Raw genomic sequence first — 7,035 nt, 5'->3', positions numbered from 1 at the left:
GAGATGTTTTAAGTCACTGGGTCCGTGGCAGTCGGCCATGTGGAAGTCAACTGCCTTAATCACTACACCGCCTGCTGGTCCTGAATGAAAATAGTTTTACTTCTTTCTTTTTTTTCTTTTTTCATTTCTGTTTTCAGTTTTCATTGGTTCCCAATCTGATCTTGTTCTCCTTTTTTTTTGCTACTTGCTGTTTAATTTGACCTTTAAATTTTCACTTCCAAAGCTGAAAGCTGAGGCTACTGTTTTGAGAGACAGATAGTGCGAGGGCACATGAGAGATCCCAGGGGGATAGTCACACCTTTTTTTTTTTGGTCCCAGGGGGATATTCACACTTTTTTTTTTTTTTTTTTTTTTACTTTGGCAAATAGTTTATTCAATATTTTGTAAAGTCCTACCCATGTATCAGCACTGTGAGCAATGATGCTAAGAAAATGCATTTTGTTTCTAGGAAGGAAAGAAAATAGATAATTTTTGCTCTTCGTAGTACCCACGACTGCATATTTCTTCCAGAACTCAGTAGAAATAGAATCTATAGACATTTCCCAGGGCTGGGGGACTTGCACACACTCCATGGGGCGATGCTGTGGGGCTCCTACCGGTGGCCTCCATACTTGGCTACCCAATCTGTCCTCCCGTGCACAGACGAAATTGGCTGTACCTGGTTCATGATATTGAGATTATTTGCTGCAGGATTGAAAGTAGATCCTGAAAACTGCCCCTGACCAGGTTTTGTGTTTCAGGTATATTCTGAAGCTGTTGCACCAAGAGGCGCCAAGTGGATCCTCTGGCCGGCCAATCCCACTTCTTTTTTGAGGAAGGAAGGGAGATAATCCTGACTGACTGTAAGTAACATAACTTCCAAGATTTCCTGCATTGCTCCTTTTGAAAGCAAGTTCTGCCCCGATGGATCCCAGTGATTTAGGGAATAACTGATTGCCCCACGTGTATGGGTTTCCATCCTTCCCACTGGCTATGAAGGACACAGTTCCTGGGATTTACACCAGGAAGGTATTGTGATTGCTTCAAGTAGTACTGTTTAGATGTCGAGGCGGTTGGTAACTCAGAATCAGGTTTCAGAGAAGCAACAGCAGGTAAGTTCTTGTTTTCCCCTGTTGAGTGGTTGGAGACTGAGGGTACTGATTCTGGAAGCCAAAATGGGGAATATTTTTTCCTTTTTTCTTTCAAAACATCCATGGTTGGCTTCTTAGAATGAGAGGCTCCAAAATCACCATCTTCAAACTCTTCCCAACTATCACCAGTCTTGAAGATGGTCTGACCCCAATGCCTCCTTCCACTTTCATGACCAAGCGTGCCCGCGGGCTTAGCTGGCACATTCCTGATGATGCTCGGAAACAGCGTGGGCAGCGGCTTCTGCTGACTCTACTTGGGAGGCAGCTGGATGGGCTGCAGCGGTTGGTGGTTGCTCTTCGGCCGGGGCTGTCCGGCAGGCTGACCAGTTATGTCTGGCAGAGGCTTAGGCTCGAGTTTGACTACAGGAGGCTTTGGTTCTAAGGGCTGCAGGGGCTTATTGACAACCTGTTTCGATTCCAGATGGTGTGAGGAAGGGCCCAACACACCTGACTGACTTGGAAGTACGGGTGTTTCAATGCCTGGCTCGCTGTTGGCAGTTTCTTCAAATCCCAACTCAGCATCTTGGTCATAAGCAGGATGTCTCTTCTCTTCTATTCTCTTCTCAGAATCTTGGGCACATATGTTCACATGCCTGGCATGTTTCAAAGCACCTGGTCTGGGATTCAAACCATTGTTAGTCATGTGGGAGTCCAGTGACTGCTACACCGTCTTCTGGCCCCAAGACTTCTTTTCTAATAGAGGACATCACACCTATAAACTTTTCCATATATACTGCTTTTGGACATCTCACAAAGGTAAACTATTTTTTTTTTTCTTTTTTGGAGAGGTTTTTTTCTATAGGGCACAAACGCTCTCCAGAAAGACAGAGAGAGACAGAGAGACAGCGAGAAATCACCCCCAGGGAGGATGGCCATGCTGCAATCCCTTCTCCTCCATTCTCTTCTCGGGATCTTGGGCTTGCATGCACACGTGCCCAGGACTCAAACCGTGGTCGACTACATGGGAGTCCAGCGACATAGCCATTACTCCAACTGCTGGTCCCGGTAAACTATATTTTTTATAGTTCAAAGACCTTCTACTTTTGATTTCAACTTCCATTTTGATTCATGATGTTTTTAGACGATGGTGTTGACTCCCAAATACTTTAAGATTTTTCCTATTCAGATTTAACTCAATTGTGATCAGAAAAATACTTCTCTAGATTTGAATTCTTTTAAAGCCATAGTTGAGTTTCAGAGATTACAATGTCATATGTCATGATAAATACATGCACTGCAAGTATGTCTGCTGTACTTTTGTGAAATATCTGCTGTCACAGTTGGATGTGCTGCAGCGGTTGGTGGTTGCTCTTCGGCCGGGGCTGTCCGGCAGGCTGACCAGTTATGTCTGGCAGAGGCTTAGGCTCGAGTTTGACTACAGGAGGCTTTGGTTCTAAGGGCTGCAGGGGCTTATTGACAACCTGTTTCGATTCCAGATGGTGTGAGGAAGGGCCCAACACACCTGACTGACTTGGAAGTACGGGTGTTTCAATGCCTGGCTCGCTGTTGGCAGTTTCTTCAAATCCCAACTCAGCATCTTGGTCATAAGCAGGATGTCTCTTCTCTTCTATTCTCTTCTCAGAATCTTGGGCACATATGTTCACATGCCTGGCATGTTTCAAAGCACCTGGTCTGGGATTCAAACCATTGTTAGTCATGTGGGAGTCCAGTGACTGCTACACCGTCTTCTGGCCCCAAGACTTCTTTTCTAATAGAGGACATCACACCTATAAACTTTTCCATATATACTGCTTTTGGACATCTCACAAAGGTAAACTATTTTTTTTTTTCTTTTTTGGAGAGGTTTTTTTCTATAGGGCACAAACGCTCTCCAGAAAGACAGAGAGAGACAGAGAGACAGCGAGAAATCACCCCCAGGGAGGATGGCCATGCTGCAATCCCTTCTCCTCCATTCTCTTCTCGGGATCTTGGGCTTGCATGCACACGTGCCCAGGACTCAAACCGTGGTCGACTACATGGGAGTCCAGCGACATAGCCATTACTCCAACTGCTGGTCCCGGTAAACTATATTTTTTATAGTTCAAAGACCTTCTACTTTTGATTTCAACTTCCATTTTGATTCATGATGTTTTTAGACGATGGTGTTGACTCCCAAATACTTTAAGATTTTTCCTATTCAGATTTAACTCAATTGTGATCAGAAAAATACTTCTCTAGATTTGAATTCTTTTAAAGCCATAGTTGAGTTTCAGAGATTACAATGTCATATGTCATGATAAATACATGCACTGCAAGTATGTCTGCTGTACTTTTGTGAAATATCTGCTGTCACTATTATCCAGTCCATAAACACAACCTTCCCCTCCCCAAGTTTCTTTTCACCTTCTTTACTACATTTGCATGCTGAGAACTCTTAACATAACATGTACTCTATTAAAAAATTGTAAGTGTACCAATACCACATTGCTATTAATAGCTATAAACACTATGATTAAATATCTTTCCCCAAACACATTGAGTTTTATACACTAAATATGTATAATTTTTTTAAAAGAACTATTTAAATTTATTTATGATTATTATTATTATTAAATTTGCTACAGGGCATGTGAACTCATCAGAGAGAGAGAGAGAAAGAGAGAGAAGGGAAGTCAGAAAGCAAGCTCCCAGGTCTGGACCTTGAACTCCAGTTGGCCATGTGGGAGCTGAATACCTTAACCAACATGCCACATGCTGGCTTGTACCAGAAGGTAGTATGGTGGTTAAAGGTGCTGGTATCTCACATGGCCAATGGCAGTTTGAGTCCCAGATTTGGTGGCTTGCTTTCTCATTTTCCTTCTCTGTCTCTCTCTCTCTAGCTCTCTAGGTCTCTGATCAAAATTGGGAAAAGAATAATAATAATAATAAAGTTAAATAAAATATTTAAAATGTCTATCGTGGGCAGCATGTAGTTTCTTTTTTATTCCACTTGGCAATCACTGTCTTTTAGTTGTGCTCAAAACATTTACTTTTAGTATGAAATCATCAGGTTATTTATTTATTTATTTATTTATCTTTGAGATTTTTTTTTGCTACAGGGTGTGTGTGTTCATCAGAGACAGAAAACAAAAAATCACCCTCCAGGGGGATGTCCATGTTGCAATCCCTTCTACTCCATCCTACTTTCTGGATTTAGGGCGCGTGTGCACACACACATCCAGCATGAGTTTTTAGCTGCCGGTTTCAGGACTCGAACAGACTATGTGGGAGTGCAGTGACGTAACTATTACAACATCTACTGGTCTCCCGATGTCAGTTTGAAGCTACCTGGTCCAGGACTCAAACTGCAGTTGTCTATGTGTGGGAGTCCATCAAGGTAACCATTACATCATTTGCTGGTCCCAATTTATTATTTCTTCAGCCTTATTTGTTTATTTATTTTCCTCCTTTTCTTTTTTTTTTGGTTTCTCTTCTACAGTTATTTTTATGATTATATTTAGAAGCCTTTACTGATTGATCAATTATAATTCATATTTTAAATTGTATGGACTAATTTAGGGTTCATATTATCATGTTTATCACAGTATCACTTTCAATCATCATATCCCACTTTACATGTAGTATGAGAATAATAAGTTATATATATTTTTTTAATAATTATTTATTTAATTTTATTTAGTCATTATTTTAATTTGACCAGAGAGATACGCAGAGAGAAAGAGAGGGGAAGTGAGAAAGCAAGCCACCAGGTTCAGTATTCAAACCGCAGTCGGCCATGTGGGAGTGTCCAGCACCTTAACCACCATGCCACTGCTGGTCCCCAATAAATAATATATTTTAATTTTTCACCCTCCTAGATATTTCATTTATATAATTTAGTAATCTATAATTTACATATTGTACTATTATTTTCTTTATTCAGATATGCTTTTCATAGGTTAATAATACAACTTACATTTTATATTATTTTTGTTTAAACAATCATTATCATTTGTCAGTTTTATTGAGATATAAACAAAATTCGTATATATTTCAAGTGTACAGTGTGACATTTTGATACATGTATACATTATAGAATGATTGCCACAATCAAATCTATCTAACATCTCACAGAGTTACCTTTTTTTTTATACTGATATGAGTATTTAATACTCTTAGAAAAATTTAGTTTTCTATTATTGTTAACAATATTTACCATGCTGTATGTTAGTTCTCTAGAACTTATTTGATTTTTAATTGCAGATTTGTAGCTTCTGGTCAGCATTTTCCCAATTCTCCCCACTTGTATTTCTATTGTTTCTGTAAGTTATACTTTTTTTTGAGAGAGAGAGATATTCGTTACAGGGCATGTGCGCTCAACAGAGAGACAAAGAAACAGAAAGCAAGAAACCACCCCCTGGGGGATGGCCACACCACAATCCCTTATCTTCCATTCTCTTCTCAGGATTTTGTTCAAATGTACACAAGCATCCAGCGTGAGATTTTAGCTGCTGGACCTGGTACTCGAACCTCAGTCAACTATGTGTGAGTGCAGCCCTGTTACCATTATACCATCTGCTAGTCCCTGTAAGTTACACATTTTTAGATTTCACACATGAGGAAGATCATGTAGTATTTGTTGTTTTGTGCCTGGCTTATTTCACTCGCTATAATGTCTTCCAGGTTCATTCACCATGATGTCCTTCAGGTTCATTCATGTTGTCATAAATATCAGGATCATCTTTTTCCTACAGTTGAGTAATCTCTCATACTGTATGTGTGCATATGTATGTGTAGGAGGAGACTTCAAAAAGTTTGTAGAAAATGAAATTAAAATATGAGGTTTTTTTGATGTGAAACATTTTTAAATTCATGCATAGTTTTTTCATAATATGCATTTTTTTATAAATATTTTGAAGACTAATGTATGTATTTTAGATTTATAAGTATCATATTTTCTTCATTTGTCCATTCATCAAGACACAGATTGTTCTCATATATTGGGTTTGTGAATAATGCTGCAATGAATGGGGGAAAACAGATATTTCTTCAAGATATTCATTTTATTTTCTTTGGATATATCCCCAAATGTGAGATTGCTGGACTATATGAGTATTCTATTTTTAATGTTTTGAAGAGTCTTTACACTATTTTTGTCCATGGATATTTCAATTTATGTTCCCATCAATGATGTATATTAATTCCTTTTGTTCCACATCCTCACCAACAAGGTCATGTCTTATCTTTTGGATAATAGCCTCCTATCAGATATGAGGTGATATACCATTGTTATTTTTCTCTTAGCAGATGTGAGGTAATATACCATTATTATTTTTCTTTGCATTCCCCTAATGATCAGTCCACACTAAACACATTTTCCTATACTTGTAGGCCATTTGTATGTATTCTTTAGAAAAATTACCTATTTGATTTCATTGCCTATTTTTAATAGGATTATTTGTTTAATTGCAACTGAATGGTATAAAAATGAGAAGACAATAATGACTCGGCTTTAAAGTACTAAAAAAGAGAAAAGGGAATTATCATCTTATAATTTTGCACTCAGAAAAAATATCTTAAAATCCAAAACTAAATTAAAATTTGTATCAGGTAATAAGCTGAAATAATTCATTACCTGCAGATGTGCACCATGGAAAGAAATATTAAGAAAATTGTTCCAGGGACCAGCAGTTAGCGTAATGTCTATGTCGTTGGACTTCCATGTAGTCGACCGCGGTTCTAGTCCCAGACCTGGTGGCTTAAAACTCACGCCGGGTACGTGTGCGTGCATGCCCATGATCCTGAGAGGAGAAGGGATTGCGGTGTGGCCATCCCCCATGAGGGGTGATATCTTGTTTTCTGTCTGTCTGTCTCTGTCTGTCTGGTGAGCACATGTGTCCTATAGCAAAAAAACCTCTCCAAAAAAATAATAAAAAAGAAAATCGTTTCAGAAGACACCTCTTCCTTTAGTTCTTTGCGCTGTTAG

The 7,035-nt window shown here is 39.0% G+C and overlaps 1 pseudogene; it reads right to left on the bottom strand.

The window, feature by feature from the left end:
* Window positions 1–592: 592 nt before the first annotated feature.
* Window positions 593–3,845, bottom strand: LOC102501275 (serine/threonine-protein kinase MAK pseudogene; annotated as a pseudogene).
* Window positions 3,846–7,035: the final 3,190 nt, after the last annotated feature.

Source organism: Tupaia chinensis, unplaced genomic scaffold (assembly GCF_000334495.1).
Source record: "Tupaia chinensis unplaced genomic scaffold, TupChi_1.0 Scaffold147253_2, whole genome shotgun sequence".
Lineage (NCBI taxonomy): Eukaryota > Metazoa > Chordata > Mammalia > Scandentia > Tupaiidae > Tupaia > Tupaia belangeri.
The sequence above is the reverse complement of the archived record's forward strand: the minus strand, read 5'-3'. Positions and strand labels throughout refer to the sequence as shown.